Source organism: Calidris pugnax, unplaced genomic scaffold (assembly GCF_001431845.1).
Source record: "Calidris pugnax isolate Ruff unplaced genomic scaffold, ASM143184v1 scaffold124, whole genome shotgun sequence".
Lineage (NCBI taxonomy): Eukaryota > Metazoa > Chordata > Aves > Charadriiformes > Scolopacidae > Calidris > Calidris pugnax.
Window position 1 is genome coordinate 912,887 of NW_015090914.1, and position 24,067 is coordinate 936,953.

Here is a 24,067-nt window from a genome sequence, read left to right on the forward strand (position 1 = left end):
GTAAATTACAGAAAGTGAGCGACTCACTCTTGGCAAACGGCCATCTGCTTCACTGCAGCCAGCCCGCTTCCCTGGGAGAGACACGCAGCGCGGGCGGCGAGGCTGCAACCGGGGCAAAACCCACTTGTAAAATAAATAAATCCCTAAAGCACCCTTGCCTAAAGCATCCCAAAACACGGCAGGGGAGGTCCATAAACTGAAGACAGCCCGAGCCCAACAGGTTAGTCACGGATATATCGCTGCCTTTGAATAAGAACCACAAACAATGCGTTAAAAGACGAGGCATTATTCGTAACGCGGGAGGCTTGAGACAGGAGCTATGGATCCAGCTCAAGAGGTTTGCACGGGGGAGGTTCAAACCCAGTTCTGCAGCAGGACGCCTGCCTGCGGGTACCCCGCAGCACCCCTGGAGTGACCCCAGCAGGACCAAGAGACATCCCTCTCCAAGGCACCAAGGCATCCCTCTCCACCCCTGCAGGGTTCCTGCTCCGGCAGGACAGGGATTTCCTTCCTTGCATCCACCCCACCAACCACCTCTCAAACTCTGCCACCATCCCCTGCCTGCATCTCTTTAGGCAAGGTTATTGATGTGCTGCTTTCATCTGAAGGCACTAAAAGCAGAGGAAAAACAACTGTCAAAAGGTTGTCCTCGCCTTCCCGTGTCCCGTCACGTATTGCAGAAATTGCCTCTTGAGAAGCAGAGGCTGCCACAGAGGAGTTTGTCCTGAGAGGGAAGCCGGGCTCCAGTCAAAATTCACTCACTGGGGATGACTTCCAGCTCCAGTTGTGCCAGTCCACACACTGACAACCCCAGTACCTCGTTTAAATTGAAGAAAGCATTAATTAGCCGAATTCAGTAAGCCCCTGTTTAAAGGACTTCGATCAGTTTTTAGTCACGTAACTTGCCTATTTCAAAACCCAGTCAGGCACAGTAAAACCAGACCATCCTCTCTGCACAGGGATTCACCTACCCCATGGGGGAAAAAAAAATAAAAAATAAAAAAGCAGATGTATACATCTGTGCAAAATCAGTGGGGTTTCTGCTTTGGGATCTGTTGTGTGCAAGGGGGCATATAACTAGGCTCAGGCTCTGAAACTGTGCTGCCGAGTTTGTGCAACGATTTACCAACTCACTCTCTTGTTCCTGCATAGTCAAGACTGTTTTTCATGCACAGGAAAACTAGAAGACTCGCATCCATTAATGCAAAAGGCAGTTTTCACCAGCAAGGGGTGACAGAGTTAAAAAAAAGCTTTGAGGTAAAACCGCAAATCTTTAAACTTTTCTTCCAAAGTAGAAAAAGCTCCAGGGTTCATTATAATTTCAGTGAAATTAGACACTGCTCCATCAAAAGTTACGCTGTATTGATAGAAAGAGAACAGGCTATACTGAATTAAAGCTTACATTATTAGAGTTTCACCAACTTTGTGGCACTTTCGACCTTCTCAATGAGATGACCCAGCCTCACTGATTCCCCAGGAAGACTCAGAAGCTCAGCCACCTTTCACAGGTGACAGATATAACCATTTCCCTACTCTGCATCTCAGTGTCTCCATCTGAGAACCAGCACAGCGTTGCCACCCGCCTTCGGGGAGGACGGCAAGTTCCACTGGTGAGGAGGAGACTGTAAGAGCAAGGCATTATTGTCCTTCATTATTTCTGTATCATTTGGCCAACATGCGTGCCACGTGCATTTGATATTAGACTTTCATAAGGCAACCCATCCTGTTTAAGGAAACCCTTTGTAGCTTTTATTATCCCCACAAATCAATACAGAGATGCTGAGATTTCTACTTTGCTGTAGGAGGCAAAGCTCCCTCAATCTTAGCTCCTACGGGTTTTAGATACTTGAAAAAAAAAACAACACACTCACACAAAATCCAGAGGCAGGTGTTCAATCCCATGGACACGTGGCCTACCCCAGTTAGATAATGCAACTGGCAGGACAAAAATCCCTATTTACACTTCATTTTTTCCTGTATACCTCTTTCAATTCTATTGCTGAATGCACAGAATTGCATTTTTCCCATTCAGGTTTAGTCAGGAATATTTTCCATGAAGTTTCATTTTTAGCAGAAATCATCATTGGAACAGAAATGTATTACTGACGTGTCACAACCCATACACTTTTTAAATAACATTTTCCCTTGAAACAATAAATGTATCAGCTCAAGTTCATGAGCAAAATACAAGTCAACAACAGTCTGATGCTGGTGTACCCTGGATGTCTGTACCTCACCCGTACATTATCCTTTTAAGCAGTGACTCATTCTTTTCCTCAGCAACAATCAACCAGTTGAAATTAGCAGAACCCAGGTACTTTTCACCTTCACCATGTTATTATTTACTATGCAAAATTATACCTTTAAATAACCAGATAGTGCCAGAAAGAATACATACATAATGACAGAAGATAAAAAGTTGTGAAGGAAAGCCAAAAAAAATATTTTCTGCTGATATCAGAAAGCAAATAGAGAAGGATGAGACTAAGAATTAAAGGGAAGTTACTGTGGACTGCAGAAATATCAGAAAAATCATTAACTAGTGTCCTGAAGACAGTCATGTGGGGAAGATATATCGGGCAGGCCAAGATAGCAAGGTGGAGAGAAGAAAAAAGAGAACGATGAGATTCTGTGCCAGGCTAGGACACAGCCACAGATTTGAAGAACTAAACTAATATTGAGTGGATCCTGTTAAAAAGGTGATACAGGAGAACTTAGATATCCTCCCGGCCTTGAATGGTGCATGGCCTTCTGTTTCACTGCATTTTGACCTCCAGGAGTCTTTGAGATCATAAGCTGCGGACTTACAAGGACTGTGTATTCTGATAACTAATTGTAAAAGCAAATAAGACTGGGAAGTTGAGGCAGGGCCCAAATCAGGAGAATGCAGACAGAAATGCCATTGCACTCAACCGCTGAGGAAGGAGAGCTGGACTGATATGATGTCACAGTAATGATTTTTATAGGAATTATGGGCAAGAGATCGGGCTTGCAGCATTTGCAGGAAACAAGGTGATACGTAAAACATGGACTGGGAGAGGAAAAAGCATTGGGAAGGGCAACACCAGCATCGGAGGCTGTGGCAGTAAATGCAAAGGCTAAAGGCAGCCACAGAGGAATCGGGAATGTGTCCGAGGATGCTGCTCCTGCCAAAGGCAAAGATTTTTACAGTTATGACACTTAGCTGAAGGAAGTTGAGACAAAGACAGCAGTTTATCTGCTCAGTGCAGGCAGAGATGGCACTGACAAGATAGTCATGACACAAGGTGGCTTTGCTGCCCTGTTTTGATTGTGTGCTGTGACACAATTTGGAGCTGGAGTAGGAGAGAGGTCCCGAATGAGATCCCACACAGCATCACCATGGCAGTAACAAAACGAGAGAAGCTATTGGCAAGAGACTCTCCCCTTCAACTCCCTTTACCTCTCCGTTTGGTTTCGCCTCGTACAGAAGACGAGACGAAAAGTCCTTTGGGACTTCCTAAAAATGAAGTTTCCGTCTTTCTTTAACAAAATTTTACAGTACAATAACTCTTTTTTTTTTCTTCCCACGACAGCAGAAACTCCAAAAATTAATTAGAGGCAACGAGTAATTCCCAGAAGCTGAAGCAGCACGAGGATCCTACTTGCTACCTGGACCCATTGCACCTCAGATGCTTAGCTCCTCAGCTACTCTGGTTGCCTGGGCTCTGCAGAAGGTCACCTCATCCTTGCAATGACATTCAACTACAGTGCCAGACTGGATGGGGCTTTGGGCAACCTGGTAATGACATTCAACTACAGTGCCAGGCTGGATGGGGCTTTGGGCAACCTGGGCTGGTGGGAGGTGTCCCTGCCCAGGGCAGGGGGTTGGAACTGGATGATCTTGAAGGTCCCTTCCAACTCTAACCATTGTATGATTCTATGCCTGCAGCGCTAGGTCCAGGGAGGGTTTCTGAAGTACCTGATGTTGATTTTCAGAAAGCTGGTTGTTTAATGAATGCTACCCTTCCCATTGCCAGGTGCTAAATTTTATCAGCCACCAGCTCCAACTAGTTTAAATCCTCTCCTAGGAGTAGTTCTTCAGGACTTACCCAGGTATAACGCTGCTGCAATTGTTCACCATCCTCAGTGATCTGCAACTGAGTGAAACCCTCAAATACAGCTAGCAAGCAGCTGAGTTAAGTGGGGACACATTCAAGGAAAAGACACAACTCATGAGGGGTAAAAGCATGAATAATTCCCCAGATGGTCCTCTTTCCTCTCGTGCATTACAAAGGACAAGCCAGTAGGTTTGCTGGAGGAACCTCTTTTGAATGGCACTAAGAACCGGGCGAGCATCCAGAGTGAGCAGTTTTCCAAGATGAGCGCAGCCACCCCTACCAGCATCCTGTCTGCTCACACTCCTCCTGCAGGGAGAATGGGACACAGCCTCCTTCCTCCCTGCCTGTGCCACTCGCTGTCACACCGATGCCCATGGCTGAACAGGCAGCATGTCACCCGTGCCACTGCCTTTTGGTGGCGAGTAAAGCAGGTACAGCACACCACGGCTTGCTTTCTGCCCATTTGATTTTAAGATACAGAGGGAGTAACAGGAAGAAATAGGAATGCAGGGCACTGGTATCACCATATCAGAGCTCAAGTTTGGGATTCCCTTGCTTGTTTAAGTCCTGTCAGCAAGACAGCAAACTGCACCATCTGCAACTGAGTGAAACCCTCAAATACAGCTAGCAAGCAGCTGAGTTAAGTGGGGACACATTCAAGGAAAAGACACAACTCATGAGGGGTAAAAGCATGAATAATTCCCCAGATGGTCCTCTTTCCTCTCGTGCATTACAAAGGACAAGCCAGTAGGTTTGCTGGAGGAACCTCTTTTGAATGGCACTAAGAACCGGGCGAGCATCCAGAGTGAGCAGTTTTCCAAGATGAGCGCAGCCACCCCTACCAGCATCCTGTCTGCTCACACTCCTCCTGCAGGGAGAATGGGACACAGCCTCCTTCCTCCCTGCCTGTGCCACTCGCTGTCACACCGATGCCCATGGCTGAACAGGCAGCATGTCACCCGTGCCACTGCCTTTTGGTGGCGAGTAAAGCAGGTACAGCACACCACGGCTTGCTTTCTGCCCATTTGATTTTAAGATACAGAGGGAGTAACAGGAAGAAATAGGAATGCAGGGCACTGGTATCACCATATCAGAGCTCAAGTTTGGGATTCCCTTGCTTGTTTAAGTCCTGTCAGCAAGACAGCAAACACCAGGGCAGTGGCTAGGAAACATTACGAACTTGTCCCATGAGTTATCTGCCATCAACACACATCATCTTCCTTGCCTTGTCCTTCAACTGATGACTTACTTCATGGTGAGCAAGAGTAGCTTCCGAAAGGATTGAGTTTAGGAGCTGAGCAAACAGCACTGTTGCTGCACAGAGGCAATGAGTCACAGGCACGGGGTGAAGTCCAGCTCCAGAAGGCAGGAATGGCACCTTCTGGCTCACTCCATTTAAAGTGCTTGACTATTATGACCATCACCTGATAGAGGCAGCAGTAAGCCTCAAAGGAGAGCTCAGGTGAGCCAGACCCAGCTGCCTGTTGGAGACATCCCTGTCCCAGCCTCGGGCAGGTGACGGCTGTGCTGGGAGCACCAGCAGGGCTGTGTCCTTGGGAGATGCAGGAGGGATCCAGTTTGAATGCAACTGCTGCCTTCAAACAAGGGTCACCCCAAGGCAGAGACTGGACTTGCCTCTGCTGCCCTGTTACCTGGCGCGAGGTCCAGGGCAGGAGGACTCCTTCCTGAGCCCTGGAAGCAGCTTTCTTGCCTCCTCCACTCGCCTTTGGGAGAGGAGACAGGACACGTTCCCTGCACAGCTTTTGTGTGCTTCTTTCAGCAAAGGATGAAGAGCAACGTGGAGACCCCAGGCAGGTCCAATAACCCCTACACCAGCCTCCTCCTTTATCACAGCACATACATTTGGGCAAGAGGGGACTTCACCCTCTTTACCTCCCCTTCCCCAGTCCTGGGCCATACCTGCATTCATGATAAAAGCCTCTTGACTGAGCCCTGTTCAGGAAGGATCTTAATTACAGAATCACAGAATGCTTTGGGGTTGGAAGGGACCTCTGGAGATCACCCAGTCCAACCCCCTGCCAAAGCAGGTCCACCCAGAGCAGGTCCCACAGGAACGTGTCCAGGTGGGTTTGAATGTCTCCAGAGAAGGAGACTCCACCACCTCCCTGGGCAGCCTCTGCCAGGGCTCTGCCACCCTCACAGCAAAGAAGTTCCTCCTCATGTTTAGGTGGAACTTCTTATGTTCCAGTTTGTGCCCATTCCCTCTAGTCCTGTCCCTGGGCACCACTGAAAAAAGACTGGCCCCATCCTCCTGACACCCACCCTTGAAGTATTTATAGGTGTTGATCAGATCCCCCCTCAGCCTTCTCTTCTCCAGACTAAACAGACCAAGTCCCTCAGCCTTTCCTCATCAGAGAGATGCTCTAGGCCCCTCATCATCTCTGTAGCCTCTGCTGTCCCCTCTCCAGCAGTTCCCTGTCCTTCTGGAACTGGGGAGCCCAGAACTGGACCCAGTGCTCCAGATGGGGCCTCCCCAGGGTGGAGTAGAGGGGGAGGATGACCTCTCTTGACAGGTACCTAATTACAGGTACTTCTCCTTCCTTACCAAGTGAACTGTTCTGCAGGACCACTGACGCAGGAAGGTGCTGCTGACATAATGTGTCTGGAATGAGCCTCCATGAGGGCCGGCACCTCCGCAAAGCAGGCGAAACACCAGGGCGTGCATAAGAAGGTCTGCTTTTCTTAGGGTGGTGGTGCAGGTATTTAATACCCGGGTCCAAGGCAGAAAGGTCAGAGCCACCTCTGACGCACCACGTGGCTGTAAACTGGGCTCTGTCCTCAGATAAAACTCCCCAAAAACAACTTTCCTTAAAGGCACCTACTGTTCCTTCACTTTACATCTTAAGCAAAGACTAGAAAAAGAGTGGGAAAGTCCGGAGTCCCCCTTGCAGGCTTCCCCAGACCTGCGTGGGGAAGGCACCAATATTTAAAAGGCTCCCTGAGACACATCTGAAAATGCTTCCAAGTCTGATGGAAACGGCACTTCAGCGAGCGTGGGCGAACTGGAGCCATAATTTCAAACAGTAGGATTTCTGAAGTTTTTGTGGGACTGCAGCAAAAACAAGGCCTGTGTGAACACGTACCTTCTCCCCTCAATTAATCCGATTTGACAGAAAGAAAGCTTCAAGCGTTATAACAAGTCCTATAATTAGGACGACAACAATGTATTCATATGTCTGTCCATGCATAAATAATCCAGAATATATTTTATTCTCTTACCCCTACTGCCTCCAACCAAAACTGCAGCAGAGCATTTGCCTTGGCTTTCGTTATCGCCCGTCTGAGTCTGGATCTCTGAACTTCAGTTAGAGCAAACACTGTGATGAGTCTGCCAGCACCAAAATATTATGCTAATGCGATATTCAAACAGTTTGTAAAACACTGACATTTCTACTAATTCTGCTAATGCCAAAATAAGCTGGGCAGATTTTGCTCAGTCTTTATCCTAGCAGGAAAAAAAGTTTCCTGCTCATTTTCAGTTAAGAACAATTTTGTTTGTTTGTTTGGGAGGTGCTTAAGAGGAGGGGAAGGGGATCAGCTCTATCACTGAATTGCATTTATACTATTAATTCTTCATGTTGAACTGTAAGAGTTTGGTTGGAAAATATTTAGACATTGCAGCATATTTGTATGCAATTTTGAGAAAAATCAGAATTACAATATTCTGTCCTAAGCTTCAGAAGGTTGAACTCTGTGGAAGGTAACCATTGTGCTATGTGTATGAAGAGTTAATAAAAAAATCATGAGACTCAAGAAAGTGAATAAATCAGACAATTCATCTAATAGCATAATTAACTCTGTCACACTTCACTACAAAATGGATGGTAGTGAACAGAATTACTTGTACCTGATTCAGCTTTTGGCTGCTGAAAAATCATTAATATTCACCTAAATGGTAAGCATTTTTGATAGCAAGAAACTGCCACCAAAGCGTAGATGCCTCTGTCCCATTTAGTCAAGAACATTGTAAGGTCCTCAGGCTGGTGAAGAGCCTCTAAAGAGTCATAATTTAACCACGGTTTATTCCAGTGTGAACAAGCAACCTCACCTATTAGCCAGGGAGTTACACTGCTATGAATGAGGTGCTTTGGGTTTGGATTTTTGTTGCAATTCCACTTTCTAGTTTTATAAAACTCTATCAAGTACTTCTCAAACTGCAGTTTGCAAGTGAAAATTAATCTCTGTTTTTTTTGCCTAAGATTAGATTTTTGGACTTGACGGTAACCGACTCCTGCCACAACTGTGGAGCCATTAATATCACCGTAAGTGAAGGCTGGAAGACAAGGCTGCAAGAGTTAAAGCTAGCCAAGGAGTACCAATCTAAGGGACCACTAACGGCCTTTAATTACAAGCAATCACCCAGTTCCCTCAGGGCTGGGGAACTGTGATTTCTGCTTCATCCAGCAATTAACAGATAGCTTTAGATTCTTCCTCGGGAAGAAGCACAAATGCAGCTTGACCCAGGGGATGTTGCACTTTCAAAAAGTTTCAAAAACCATGAACTAGAGAGATATAGATATATAAAGATAATATATTAAGACTACTGCTGCATTCCCTGCATCTAAACAATGTGTTTGGTCTCAGACTGCCAGCAGGAGTAGGCATACTATGGAGAATTTCAAGCAGGAGTTTTAGGGGAAGGCAAATTTTCTATTTATTTCCTAGGGAAATAAACAAACAAACAAAAAAGCGACAGTAAAATCATCAGCACAAAATAAAATGCAACTCATGAAGTTGTTCATTAAAACTTTTCTTGAGTCAAGTGAATCAAGCTGACGGGTTTGATTAAAAGCCCTGGTGACTGGTAAGAATTTCTCTGTCAAATACTATCAACTAATTCTGCCACTAAGACAGGGGCGTATCTCCTTTGCTGTCTGTCCTTTTTGACCCAGAGTTGCTCAGTTTCTGTGAAGACAGATTTAAAAAAACTTGCCGAGACCTTCTTCAAGTTGGGAAGCTTACCAAAATGGGAAAATTTCCATGCTGATGACGCTTGAAGTTATTACTTAACTCACGGCAGCGTAATAGCTCCACACAAATCCCTGTGGCGCTCACCCAGAGCTCTGCAACTTTGACAAAAGCACTGTCACTCTTGAAGGGCATTTTTAAAAGCCTGTTTTCCTTTAATGGCCTCCACAGCACCAGAAAGCCTTAAAACCTATATTACTATACGCGACAGTTTAGGAAGGAGGCGTGAGAGAGGAGTGATGGTTAAGGGAAGAGGAGCTTTATAAAATGCTTTGTGAAAATGAAACGAGGAGAGCTTGAAAACTCAGCTATGAAAAGTCTTGGCAAAAGCAGGTAAGATGAGAGTAGGCCAAGCAATTAATTACTTAAATATCTATTTAGAGGATTAAACAAGAACTGGCTTTCTGGTCACCATTTTGATGACCTGAAGCCTCTACACAACTTTTTTGCAGTTTCCTGCTGCGGGTCATCCTTCATATCTTCAGAGGAAAAGGGATTAAATAAATACTGTTTATTCAAAACAAGAACAAAGTTGTCTCCAAGGGTTTTTTAATCACCCCTTTAATGTTTGAGAGGTGGGAGCGGGAGGTTTATCGCTTGTCTCTCTCTCATATGCAAAGTACATTTTATTACACAGGCCAGTGCTGCCCCCTGTACCATGGAAGGGCTACATTTGATCCTAGATTCATTATATATAAATAACAAAGCATGAAGACAGAAATTATTCTGCATCATATATTATCCCTTCTGGAGTTAGGAAACAAATCTATGACTGTCATGGAATATCTGTGTATATACCATTGAATTCTATTGGCTTAAAAGAGTATGGAAGCCATTTATAAACCAGACCTCCACTTTTTCCCTCTTTTTGGTTTTTTATTTTTTGGATTAAAATCTGCCCAGCTGCTGTACAGAAGGAAGACTCCCATTTGCTTTCTAGGACCACCGCTATTTTTTGATGCCAGGGAGCCCAAGTGCTATTCCATCCCCTCTCCTCATCCACTGTCTCCTGGGGGAGAGAGGTAGCCACCTTCGACCACTCTACTTGCCTTTGCCGGCAGAGACAGCCAGGTCAGGGCTTTTTAAGCAACCAACTGGCAGACTGCAGTCCAAATGACAGATGTTAGCTTTGGGACTTTATGGAGACACCTTTCCACCCCAGATCCCCAAGTTAAATTAATATTTCCTGTATTTTTCCATGAATAACATGCATCGGACATGAGTGTAAGCAGAAAGTGGAAGCAAAATGCAGAACTGGACTGCTCTGAAACCAGGGAGTCCATCACCATCAGAGAAATGTCCACTTGGTAGCAGGGATCTACAACATTCAGGGACCTTTTGCTGAAGTGATTCACAAAGTAGAAGCTCGTTAGTCTGATCTCCGCAGTGTGGCAGGCATCAGAGCTCAGGGGAAAGAATAATTAAAGAAAAGGGAAGCAAAATAAAAAGCAACATCTATTTATCACATTGGATCATGGCTGATTAACATGGTCTCCTTCTTCCTGAATACATTTCCTGGGATCACGCCAGTGGGGTAGATCTAACATATTTGGAGCTTCCAAAGGTCTCCCTTTCAATGTTTTGAAAACACGGGCACTGGAGCAGACAATTCCAGTGTGAGCTGGGACGTGACTCAAATCAAGGGGAGGAAGCCGAAATCAGCCTTCACAGGATTCTCCAGTGTCACAGCTTCTTGTCCGTCCCTTCTTGTCCTTCCTCATGGATCAGCTGCTTCAACAGAGCAAAAGGAAGGCTGAAAGGGACTGCAATCCTTCCCTGTAGCTATCAGGGGTAAACACCAAGGAAAAACCAAACACTAAACCTTTAAAGGAACAGTCTCCTTGCAAGAGCAAATGGAAATAAACTGACCCTGACTATAACTTGGAAGCTGGAAGATTTCTAACCACCAGAGCACTGAGCCTCTGGAGGAGCCTTCCAGCTGGTGCAGCACGAATGCAGCACCCCACCTCACTTATTTGAAGATGCAGGTTCCCCAGGTTATTGCAGGGTTATACAGAATGCAGCAGGATACACCCAGAGACCTCTGCTGACTCCTGGGCCCTGCAACTGTCCCTGCTTCTGCACAGAGAGGTCTTGGGCTGACACCCACAGGGAGGACAACCAGCTCAGGGCAACCCACTGTCCAGACAGGAAAGAAAAAAGGTAACAGGGGTTTCCTCTGGGAGGAGAGGTAGGAAAGACCACTCTTTTCTAAGCTCCAATGGCTGAGCTCCCTTGAACAGCTTCAGGACTTTGGGGCTTGCTTCCTTCTCAGAAGTTGTCTTCTGCTAGAAAGAGGAAAGGTCTGCCCTCAAAACCTTAAATACCTTTTCCCTATGACAAAAATAAGAGTTTTGCAAGCCTCCTGGTAGGTTTAGGCACTTCACTGCAATGACATGCTCCCCATCCCCTGTAGCTGCAATTAGCCTTTCTGCCACAATTGATTCTTACCATGCTTAAAGCCAGTAATGTTTATAATAAACACAAAAATTACAGAAAAATGTCCAAGCAAGAAAACATATATATATGGATGGAGCTGTGCAGCCTCCAGAGACTTTCCAAATAAAGAGGTTCACCACACCAGGGAAATGGCATTGCAAAGTGGTTTGTCACAAGGAAGGTTGCAGGTGGCCCTCCTTCCCTAGGAGGTGATTGGCATCCACACCTCAGGATGCACACAGCAGCTCATACCCTCCCTCCTGCTGCTGCAAAACTAAACCCTCCTTCTCTGCTGGAAGAGCAGAGGATGGTGGCTCCTTTGACCAGAAGGTTTCACAGGCATGTACCCATTCAGGTGGAATGTGCTAAGGGATTTCATCATCGTTGCCAGCAGGTAGTTGCCAGCAAGTTGGCTGATGATACAAAGATGGGAGGGGTGGCTGACACTCCAGAGGGCTGTGCCACCATCCAGCATGACCTGGACAGGCTGGAGAGCTGGGCGGAGAAGAACCTCATGAGGTTCAACAAGGGCAAGTGTAGAGTCCTGCACCTAGGGAGGAAGAACCCCAGGCACCAATAGAGGTTAGGGGGGGACCTGCTGAAAAGCAGCTCTGAGGAGAAGGATCTGGGGGTCCTGGTGGATCGTAAACCATCCATGAGCCAACAATGGGCCCTTGTGGGCAAGAGGCCAATGGGATCCTGGGCTGCACAGGGAAGAGTGTGGCCAGGAGGTGGAGGGAGGTCATTCTCCCCCTCTGCTCTGCACTGGGGAGGCCACAACTGGAATCCTGCCTCCAGCGCTGGGCTCCCCAGTTCAAGAGGGACAGGGAACTGCTGGAGAGAGTCCAGCGTAGGGCAACAAAGGTGATGGAGGGATTGGAGCATCTCCCTGATGAGGAAAGGCTGAGAGAGCTGGGGCTCTTGAGCCTGGAGAAGAGAAGGCTGAGGGGAGACCTTCTTCATGCTTCCAAGGATCTAAAGGGTGGGTGGAAGGAGGATGGAGCCGGACTCTTTTCAGTGGTTCCCAGTGACAGGACGAGGGGCAACGGGCACAAGCTGGACCATGGGAAGTTCCACTCCAATCTGAGGAAGAACTTGTTTGGGGTGAGGGTGGCAGAGCCCTGGCAGAGGCTGCCCAGGGAGGGTGTGGAGTCCCCTTCTCTGGAGATCTTCAAGCCCCACCTGGATGCTCCTGAGTGCTGTGCTCTGGGCAGCCCTGCTTTGGCAGGGGAGTTGGACTGGATGGGCTCTAGAGGTCCCTTCCAACTCTGACAATTCCTTGATTCCGTATTCAGAGAGATTACGCAGGGCTTGGTGCTGCTGGTCCCTCCCCATGTTGTACAGAAAAGTGTCCTAAAACAGGCAAGCCAACATAGATATTGCATGTACCTGCAAACGGTGGAGGCCAGTAACGAGTGGTGTTCCGCAGGGGTCGGTACTGGGACCAGTACTATTTAACATCTTTGTTGGAGACATGGACAGTGGGATAGAGTGCACCCTCAGCAAGTTTGCTGATGACACCAAGCTTGGTGGGGCAGTTGACACGCTGGAGGGAAGGGATGCCATCCAGAGGGACCTGGACAGGCTGTAGAGGTGGGCCCGTGCAAATTGCATGAGGTTCAACCAAGCCAAGTGCAGGGTCCTGCACCTGGGACGTGGCAACCCCAGGCACAAATCCAGGTTGGGTGGAGAATGGCTGGAGAGCAGCCCTGAGGAGAAGGACTTGGGAGTGCTTATGGACGAGAAGCTCAACATGAGTCGGCAATATGTGCTGGCAGCCCAGAGAGCCAACCCCATCCTGGGCTGCATCAGGAGAAGTGTGGCCAGCAGGTCTCGGGAGGTGATTCTGCCCCTCTGCTCTGCACTCGTGAGACCCCACCTGGAGCACTGTGTCCAGCTTTGGAGTCCTCAACACAGGAAGGACATGGACCGGCTGGAACAGGTCCAGCGGAGGCCACGAAGATGCTCAGAGGGATGGAGCACCTCTCCTATGGAGACAGGCTGAGGGAGCTGGGATTGTTCAGCCTGGAGAAGAGAAGGCTCCGGGGAGACCTTATAGCGGCCTTTCAATACCTGAAGGGAGCCTATAGAAGGGCTGGGGAGGGACCTTTGCCAGGAAGGGTAATGATAGGACAAGGGGAAACGGTTTTAAATTGGAAGAAAAAAGATTCAGATTAGATCTCAGGAAGAAATTTTTTACTATGAGGGTGGTGAGACCCTGGAACAGGTTGCCCAGAGAAGCTGTGGCTGCCCCATCCCTGGAGGGGTTCAAGGCCAGGCTGGATGGGGCTTGGAGCAACCTGGGCTGGTGGGAGGTGTCCCTGCCCAGGGCAGGGGGGTTGGATTTGAGGTCCCTTCCAGCCTTAACCATTCTATGATTCTATGATTCTAAACACTGCCAACAGGAATCACAGGAAAAAAAGATAATTCCTTGTTATCAAGAGATTTACAGTCTCCCTTTATCCGTTTGTTTGCCACCCTCTCAATCCCGCAGTCCACATTCTGAAAAGAAACCCACTGACTCAAAGATCACATCCTTACACCCCTGCGCTTTCAATGGAGGCTTTAAACTGTGCAGCATTTTAGCTAAAAAGCACAGCATTCCTCCTGCATCTCCAAGGACTGTTTTTCAAACTGATTTTCCAAAGCACTGCTAGAAGATCACAAAGCTACGCTTCGTCCTTAGCATTCACCACTGCCTTGTGGCACTTCACTGGTGACACCAAAAGTTATCAATAGCTAAAAACCTGCTAGGTGATACTCCAGGATAAGTCCTGCATTGGAAGAATGAGTGATATTCCTAAAATCCTCACTTAAGCTAATTCCTGCAGGTCTCATTTAGATCAGATTCACTGATCAGACTTCAGCAACATCTTGTTCACACTTGCATCCAACCTGTTTCCCCGTTTCCACTGCACGTCACCGCAACCTTGACCACCGGTGGATGGATTTAAGAATAAACTGAAGCACTGAAGACAGAAGACATCAGCGCAGGAGATCAGTGCAATGTAACAGTTCCCACATGTGGCATTTCACTGGTGCCTGGGAAAGAAGAGGGAGCAAACTGTCCCCAGGGGAATCACCACCACTCATCTCTCTCTCTCATAACTTGTTGGTACAGTTTTAATTTGACAAAAGGTATTGCCCAGACTCCTCCCTCACGAGCCTGGGCTCGACCATTTCTGTTCAGTTTCAGTGTCTGTGTCACTCTTCACCTGCGTGTCCAAAGCAGCAGAAAATACGTAGAAATCTCTCAGCCAAATCCTCTGCAAGAACGTTCAGAACAGGAGCTCTGAATGTCCTCTTCAGATGTCTCAGCTTCAGCTCCATCACAGTGGCCCACCACAGGAAAATAATGTGGGGAATGAAAACAATAATATATGATGAAAATAATAACTTTCACATATTGACAAAGAGTTATGTCTGCAATGCAGCAGGAAGGGGCAAACTTAAACAAAGGGGGGAAATGGCAGCCCATGGTTTGAAGAGCTCTCAAGTGCAATCACTAAGTCTCTGATATGAAATGATTTTGGAACTTTCCACAAGTGACCTGTGAAATTACTTATGTAAGTCACACCTGAGAGAAATTTAAACAGTGTATTGTAGATGCCACAGCATCAAAAAAAAAAATACCCTGGAGAAGCATTATAATAATAAGGAAAACTACAATTAAATCCGTTTGAAATCAAGAAGCTGTTGTCCTTTTGTGACAGATCTCTTTGCCAGAGCAGTGGGTCGTATGCCCTTCCTTCAGATGGAGGTAATGCAGTGTCATAAATCCATCAAACTCCATCTTAATATGACCTGTGCAGACCAAAGAAGTATCTACTGGCTTCATTCATGCTTTAATGTTTTTTTTCTCACCTGCTACCTTGATTTTTAAAAGATGCTCAGCAGCAATCAGTTCACTTGTCAGTAAATATTTTATTTATGTATATGAAGCATCTGCCACTGTAATAACTCAGTCCTGAGCGCTAAACGTTACTGCTTTTGGATTCCCATGGCCTTAAATATTTATCCAGTCTTGAATTAGCACTTTTCTGTATGTCAGTTGTGACCATCTGCACAGAAGCGAATGTTACAGCTGTGTGCATGTGTGTGTGTGTGTGTGTGTGTGAGCACAAGCGGGAGACTACACACAGGAATGTTACAGTAAAAAAGGCAGGTACTAAAAGTTTAAAAAGAGCCAGTACAAAGAGTGCACAGACAGCCCTAAGCAACTCTTTACGTGCCAAAAATTTGAGAAAACTTTTAGCTGTGTGATTATACCCACTTCTGCACTGCTCCGCACAGACTCTGCACTGCACGCTGAGGTCTTTCTCTATGGACTCGAAAGGGGTTTTCATCTCCTTTCCTATTAGACTGCTCAGCCTGGCAACCAGAGCAGACAATGTCTACAGCGGTACAAGGCCTGGAAATAGAGTCTCACAGTAACAATTTGGTTTAATTTCCACACATTCACTCAGACACACATGATACTGATATCAGGAAGAAGGAAAAGTTGGAAATGGCATTTCTTTTTCATGCGACATCCCATTTTCATTATTGTTCCCTCTACTGTGAGGCAATTTTGTCTTCAGTGCTGGTCTGGAGCAGTATTATTCTCCTGTATTTTCCTCAAATGGACTTTGTGCTGATATTTTTTAGCTAAATGTGTGTTCTGAACAGGGTATTCAGAGCATATTACTCCCAGACTCTGCAAATGCTACATTTTAATGGTAAGTGATAAACATGCTGCCATAAGGGAACTGCCACCCCTGAGTATATGAGCATGATTTGGGGCCCGTTGTGCCACTAAAAGAGTCCTCAGATTTGGCTGTCTGTAATGCATCTACTGTAAAAACACAAAATATTAATAAAGCCCCTTGCGGATCTTGGCAGAAACTAGATTCAGCATAATTTCACGCTGTATGAAGTCTATATGTAAGTGTTGAACAAACTCTCTGCATCATTTAGAACCTTAATTCACAATTAAATTGCCCTAATCTGCTCAAAGCCCAATGAATGTGCTGCAAACCCATGAGGGGGCTCAGGCATGCAGTTGGTTCCAGTTGTCATCATTCACTTCAAAGCAGCCCGGTGACTTCTTCATGGCAGTGATTTATAGCCGCCCAAAGGCTCCTAGAAGTGATTTCTTGTCTAGAGGTTTGGCCAGAAAGAGGAGGAAATCCCCTTTTTTTCACCAGCTCCGACTTCATCTCAGCAACTCCACACTCCATCAGAACGTGTCCTGAAATGGATGCAGCAAAGGAGCCTGAGCAATTCTAACCCACGCGACCTGACGAATTGTGACTCATGCTTTTAATCAGAGCCGAGAAACAACATTTTGCTGCCACACTTCATCTTGCGAGCGTGCTAAGAGGAACAGAGGAAGGGGAAGGCTTTTTCTTTTGGAAAGGCTTTCAATTGGAAATAGGTTACATAAGCTTGCAGAGAATAAATGGGGTACAAATAATGATATAGAATTGATGATGTGCTGTTCGGATTTATTCTGAGATTAGTGTCCGAGATCAAAAGTTATGGCTTAAAGAGAGGAAAGGAAGGAGGGAAGGAAAGAAGGGAAGAGCAAAGCACTTTGTGAACCCAAAATAATAAATGGTAGGACATGCCACACCTCACACCAAAAAACCCTCCCAGTTCCTGCAGAAACATGGAAGAATGAATACTTTTTTGTTTTATTTGTAAGTATTCCAATGACTGGTTCAAGATATTTGATGTACTACATTTCAGTTAAGTCTTAAACATTTGTGTAATTTCTCAATATATATTTGACTGCATTTTCACGTGCCAGCGTAAGATTGCTACCAAAGTGGGCATTGGTAGTAGGACTGGGCTGGTTATTTTTCTCCTGTTGGGCCAAACAAATAGGAGTTTTGTCTGTGTGTTAACAGGCACAAAACTGTAAGAAGGGGCCCGCTTTTGTAAGCTGTAAAGTCTCTCTGATTTTAATTACACAATTATGTTAACACAAAAGACAGCAAACAAAATGATTTAACTTAATCTTCGGTTTACTCTTTGCATTTTTCGGTGTATTAGTTTTAATCTGACTTTTCAGCTAAGATTGATCATCTTAGGACACAGACGACTCTTGGAGGGATTCGATTCTTCTTATTTGTATTGGAGAGAAATAAAACCAACCTCATTTAAACATGGACTCAAAGGGCCTATTGACTTTCATCCACTGAAGAACTCCAGCACATGGCCAGGAAGAGCCACAGCTGCTTGCTCTCACTTCTCTACTGGGTCAATTCCACCACCACTGTGACACAAAACTTTGATCATGAAGTGGGGATTCAGCTGACTTGCATACCTAACAGCCTCAGCACCTGACACAGCAGGGAGAATCTTTGCTGGTCCTCTTGCCTCAAGAGAAAAAGGAGTGGGGATGCTCCAATGATGCTCCTAAGGTTCAGGTTAGGGTTAGGGTAATACCCTGCAGAAGTCCTACTCCTTGGGAAAGAGGGCAAATGTGCCCTGCCTCTCCCTAGGACAACCCTCCAGAGGCAAGTTTTGAAGAGAAAACCATGCAGACCTCCCATACTAGTATAATGGACTGCCTTATAACTGCGGGATACTTAAATTTTACACCTGAAGTACTTTAGATCTATTGTTGTTTGCTGTTTTTTGGTTTTTTGTTTGGGTTTTTTTTTTTAATGGGCACGCTGCTGGCAGATGTGAAAATTCAGTGTCAACAAAGCAAAGTCTCTTGGGGATGAAAATAATGGTGTGACCAACAAGGCATGCAGGACATTTACTCACTGCACTGGTTAGAATACACCCTAGGACTCCTACAAGCCACATCTTAGTCCATTAAGGTCTTGTTTTCAGCATCAAAGCTGAGTACTCCTTGCACAGTATTTTTAACGCATTCCAGACTAGAGCTGAGACCCTGCAGTGCACAAGCTGACTTTTCAAACGAACCATACAGAAGCAGATTGGAAGTGCTTTTCCCCCAAATTTAACCCTCCTCAGCTCTCCCAATTCTCTTATGACATGATAGAATCATAGAACATTTTGGGTTGGAAGAGACATTTAAAGATTGGCTAGGCCAATCCATCTTTGAGGTGACATCTTCAATAAGATCAGGTTGCTCAGAGCCCCATCCAACCTGGCCTTTAATGTTTGCAGGGACGGGGCATCTACCACCTCTCTGGGCAACAATTTCCAGTGTCTCATCACCTTCATCATAAAAAACGTCTTCCTTATATCTAATCTAAATCTACCCTCTTTTAGTTTAAACCCCTTGTCCTATCACCCCAACCCTTGCAAAAAAGTTTGTCCCCATCTTTATTATAAGCCTCTTTAAGTACTGAAAGGCCGCAATGAGATCTCCCCAGAGCCTTCTCCAAGTTGAACAACCCCAACTCTCTCATCCTGTTCTCATGGGAGAGGTGCTCCAGCCCTCTGGGCATTTCTATGGCACTCCTCTGGACCTGCTCCAACAGGTCCATGTCCTTCCTGTGCTGAGGACTCCAGAGCTGGACACAGAGCTCCAGGTGGGTCCTCACCAGGGCAGAGCAGAGGAGCAGAATCACCTCCCTGGACCTGCTGGCCACACTTCTCTTGATGCAGCCCAGGATGGGGTTGGCTTTCTGGGCAAATCTTGTAATACTCTAGGAAGTTTTATTTTAACAGGATGACATTCTCTAATTATATACTTTAAAATATGAAAATAATTTGTAGGATCTCAAAGGAGAAGCAAGTCTGTCCGCATGTATCTAAACAAGCTTCCAGCTCCCTGAGGTCTCTTTGAAGTAGAATATACACAACTTGCAGCACTCCATGGGAACTTGATTCAGAGTGGCTCTCAGCAGCAGCCTGCTGGGTAAGACTGGTCTAATACATACTGAGCATGTTTTAACCTGAATAGCTCTCTATTTGAGCCCAATGTCGCTGGATGTAGGGTGTCTCCTTAGAAGCATGAAGCATTTCTCTTCCAAAAAAGGCATGAATCCCCATCATGTCAGGAAGACCAGACTCTGGGATTCAGTTGGAAGCATTCATCTGCCTGCACCCTTAACAGAATGCCTAGCCTGTACTGCTCTCTTAGTGCCAGCTGCTCTTGAGTATTTTCTCCCCAGTAATATACAATTAAATTATATTATTAAATTATAAAACATCACATTTCCCAGGAACCTAAAAAGGCACAGTAAAAAAAAAAAGTTACATAATTCTTAGTTGAACCAAATAAAATAGGAATGTTCTTAAAGTATCACCCAAGTTACCACAGTACTAAAATAATACTTAAGGCTTTCTGACTCTAGTAATCTTCCCCTCCAGAATTTTACTTTTCAATCACTGACATGTGCAGACTGCCGACAGAATCATATCCATACCCACAGTATATGACATAAAATGAGGTAACATAATAAAACCTTAATCATCTGTGGTGCATCTGCAATATGTATGCATGCTTTAAACAAGGATTAATAAAAATAACCCACCAACAACCAGGAACAACATAAAAGTGATGCGTGCAGATTACAGACTAGTAAGGGGTTAATAAATTGTTAATAAAGGAAAAATAAAACTAGCTGTAAGATCAGCTCAAGAAGTAAACACCTGGAGATGTGGAGTGGAAATCTTAAAACACAAATTTATTTTCTCCTTTTTTTTTTTTTCTTTAATTGAAGAAGGAATGACGTGAAGTCCATTTCAAGGGGTGGTTCCAAACCAGTGCAGAAGAATAGCTGGCCATCACTCTTGTGATACCTTGAAAGAGGGCTGCATAAACCCAGCTGGGATGGCCACAAAGCCCTCTCTGAGGGACAGTGCTGTATAATCCCCTAAAGGTATGACTCACTTGCTACCAGTATGAACTGGAGTCTCTTTCTCTGGAGACATTCCAAACTCGACTGGACACGTTCCTGTGCAACCTGCCCTAGATGGACCTGCTCTGGCAGGGGGGTTGGACTAGATAGTCCAGAGGTCCCTTCCAACCCCATAGCATTCTGTGATTCAAAAATTAACTTTAGAGCTTTCAATCCTAACAACAGCTACCCTGGGTCTACAATCTCACAACATGAGCTTCTATGTACATTGACAAAGGCAGTAGTCACAGAATCACAGAATCTTCTAGGATTGACAAAGGCAGTAGTCACAGAATCACAAAATCTTCTAGGTTGGAAGGGACCTTAAAGATCATCTTGTCCAACCGTCAACCTAACTGACAAAAATAGACACCCACACAACAAACAAGGAGCATCATCACTAAACCATCACCTCTTTGGGCAACCTGTGCCAGTGTTTCACCACCCTCACTGTAAAAAAATGTCTTCCTTGTATCTAGTCTAAATCTACCCTCTTTTAGTTTAAACCCCTTGTCCTATCACAACAACCCTTGCAAAAAAGTTTGTCCCCATCTTTATTATAAGCCTCTTTAAGTACTGAAAGGCCGCAATGAGATCTCCCCAGAGCCTTCTCCAAGTTGAACAACCCCAACTCTCTCATCCTGTTCTCATGGGAGAGGTGCTCCAGCCCTCTGAGCATCTTTGTGGACCTCCTCTGGACCTGCTCCAACAGGTCCATGTCCTTCCTGTGCTGAGGACTCCAGAGCTGGACACAGAGCTCCAGGTGGGTCCTCACCAGGGCAGAGCAGAGGGGCAGAATCACCTCCCTGGACCTGCTGGCCACACTTCTCTTGATGCAGCCCAGGATGGGGTTGGCTTTCTGGGCAAATCTTGTAATACTCTAGGAAGTTTTATTTTAACAGGATGACATTCTCTAATTATATACTTTAAAATATGAAAATAATTTGTAGGATCTCAAAGGAGAAGCAAGTCTGTCCGCATGTATCTAAACAAGCTTCCAGCTCCCTGAGGTCTCTTTGAAGTAGAATATACACAACTTGCAGCACTCCATGGGAACTTGATTCAGAGTGGCTCTCAGCAGCAGCCTGCTGGGTAAAACTGGTCTAATACATACTGAGCATGTTTTAACCTGAATAGCTCTCTATTTGAGCCCAATGTCGCTGGATGTAGGGTGTCTCCTTAGAAGCATGAAGCATTTCTCTTCCAAAAAAGGAATGAATCCCCATCATGTCAGGAAGACCAGACCCTGGGATTCAGTTGGAAGCATTCATCTGCCTGCACCCTTAACAGAATGCCTAGCCTGTACTGCTCTCTTAGTGCCAGCTGCTCTTGAGTATTTTCTCCCCAGTAATATACAATTAAATTATATTATTAAATTATAAAACATCACATTTCCCAGGAACCTAAAAAGGCACAGTAAAAAAAAAAAGTTACATAATTCTTAGTTGAACCAAATAAAATAGGAATGTTCTTAAAGTATCACCCAAGTTACCACAGTACTAAAATAATACTTAAGGCTTTCTGACTCTAGTAATCTTCCCCTCCAGAATTTTACTTTTCAATCACTGACATGTGCAGACTGCCGACAGAATCATATCCATACCCACAGTATATGACATAAAATGAGGTAACATAATAAAACCTTAATCATCTGTGGTGCATCTGCAATATGTATGCATGCTTTAAACAAGGATTAATAAAAATAACCCACCAACAACCAGGAACAACATAAAAGTGATGCGTGCAGATTACAGACTAGTAAGGGGTTAATAAATTGTTAATAAAGGAAAAATAAAACTAGCTGTAAGATCAGCTCAAGAAGTAAACACCTGGAGATGTGGAGTGGAAATCTTAAAACACAAATTTATTTTCTCCTTTTTTTTTTTTCTTTAATTGAAGAAGGAATGACGTGAAGTCCATTTCAAGGGGTGGTTCCAAACCAGTGCAGAAGAATAGCTGGCCATCACTCTTGTGATACCTTGAAAGAGGGCTGCATAAACCCAGCTGGGATGGCCACAAAGCCCTCTCTGAGGGACAGTGCTGTATAATCCCCTAAAGGTATGACTCTCTTGCTACCAGTATGAACTGGAGTCTCTTTCTCTGGAGACATTCCAAACTCGACTGGACACGTTCCTGTGCAACCTGCCCTAGATGGACCTGCTCTGGCAGGGGGGTTGGACTAGATATTCCAGAGGTCCCTTCCAACCCCATAGCATTCTGTGATTCAAAAATTAACTTTAGAGCTTTCAATCCTAACAACAGCTACCCTGGGTCTACAATCTCACAACATGAGCTTCTATGTACATTGACAAAGGCAGTAGTCACAGAATCACAAAATCTTCTAGGTTGGAAGGGACCTTAAAGATCATCTTGTCCAACTGTCAACCTAACTGACAGAAATAGACACCCACACAACAAACAAGGAGCATCATCACTGAACCATACTTCCCAGCACTACATCAACCTGTCTTTTGAACACCTCCAGGGATGGGGCCTCAACCACCTCCCTGGGCAGCCCAGTCCAATGGCTGAGAACCCTTTCAGTGAAAAATTTTTTCCTAATATCCAGCCTGAACCTCCCCTGGCGCAGCTTGAGGCCATTTCCTCTTGTCCTTGCAAAGACTGCTGGCTGAGAAAACTCTCTGTGTCCATGCACTAACTCACCCACTCACGTACTTTAGTGGTGGCAGTCAAGCAATTCAAGACACTCGCACACTTCTACATCTGGTAGGATGTGACACTCAAACTCACCATCTTGTATTTGTATGCCCTTCAGCCCAGCACCTCCAATAGACACATACTTTAAACAGGTTAATGAAAAACCAGCAGTAGAGTGAACTATGCACGCAAGCTTTAATCCAGGAAATTAAAATCACCCAACTGAAAGCTCAGCAAGAAGCAAACTTACTACGAATTTTATTCATTAGATGCCTTTGTGATACACACAAAATTTGCTAAAGAAAGAAAAATGGCATTAAGGATATTAATTTTACTTTTTAAGATATCAGAAATATGTCACAAATACTGGTAGTTACTTTAGAGAAAAATGATCACACCTGCTGCTAGTCATCACTTACTGTCTTGCACAAAACAGGAAGACATAAACAGGCAGTTTTTAAGTATTCCTCTTCAGTTACCACAAATAATTCCATGTTGTCTCATCTGACCACAGTGCTTTCAAGAAGAGTATTGTTATGTGCTTTTGGTCAAAAATCAGTCCTTTGAAACAGCCCATTGTTGAAAGCAATCGGCTATGAAAGCAATCAGCAGGTCTCCAGATTTCAAGGTCACACCAGATGTGTGTTCCTAGAGGATACATCTTCTTTATTTCAAAAACTACTCCCCTCTTAAGTCAAGTGTAGTAACCTTAAAAGGCCAGCTGCAGAATTGAAGTCAAAATTAATGATTTTTCATCCACAAAAAGTCATTTGAAGTCAAAGCTGGCATTCACACTGGTAGCCATACTAGCAGACCGCTATTCCATGAATTTTTACAGTTACCACATGGCCTAATAGATGGACTAAATGTCAGGACTTTCCTAAACTCAGCCAGTGGACGCACAGCAGAGATTTCTCTATGCCGATGTAATTCTAAGGGGAAACATAAAGAAATCAGGCACAGTAGCTGAAATTCAGAGTTGTCCTTCAAGAATTTCTAACCTTTGCTTCAAGCAAGAAAGTTGCAAAATTTATAAGCCTCAAACATCAGTTACAGGTGAAAACATACAGCCATTATAAAGCAAAATGACAG

General features: G+C 45.1%; 1 protein-coding gene across 3 annotated transcripts in view; it reads right to left on the minus strand.

Moving 5' to 3' along the window:
• The window catches only part of PDE1C (phosphodiesterase 1C), a 378,336-nt gene that overhangs the window by 221,920 nt on the left and 132,349 nt on the right, over positions 1-24,067 (minus strand). The gene's annotated exons all lie outside the window — the stretch shown is intronic.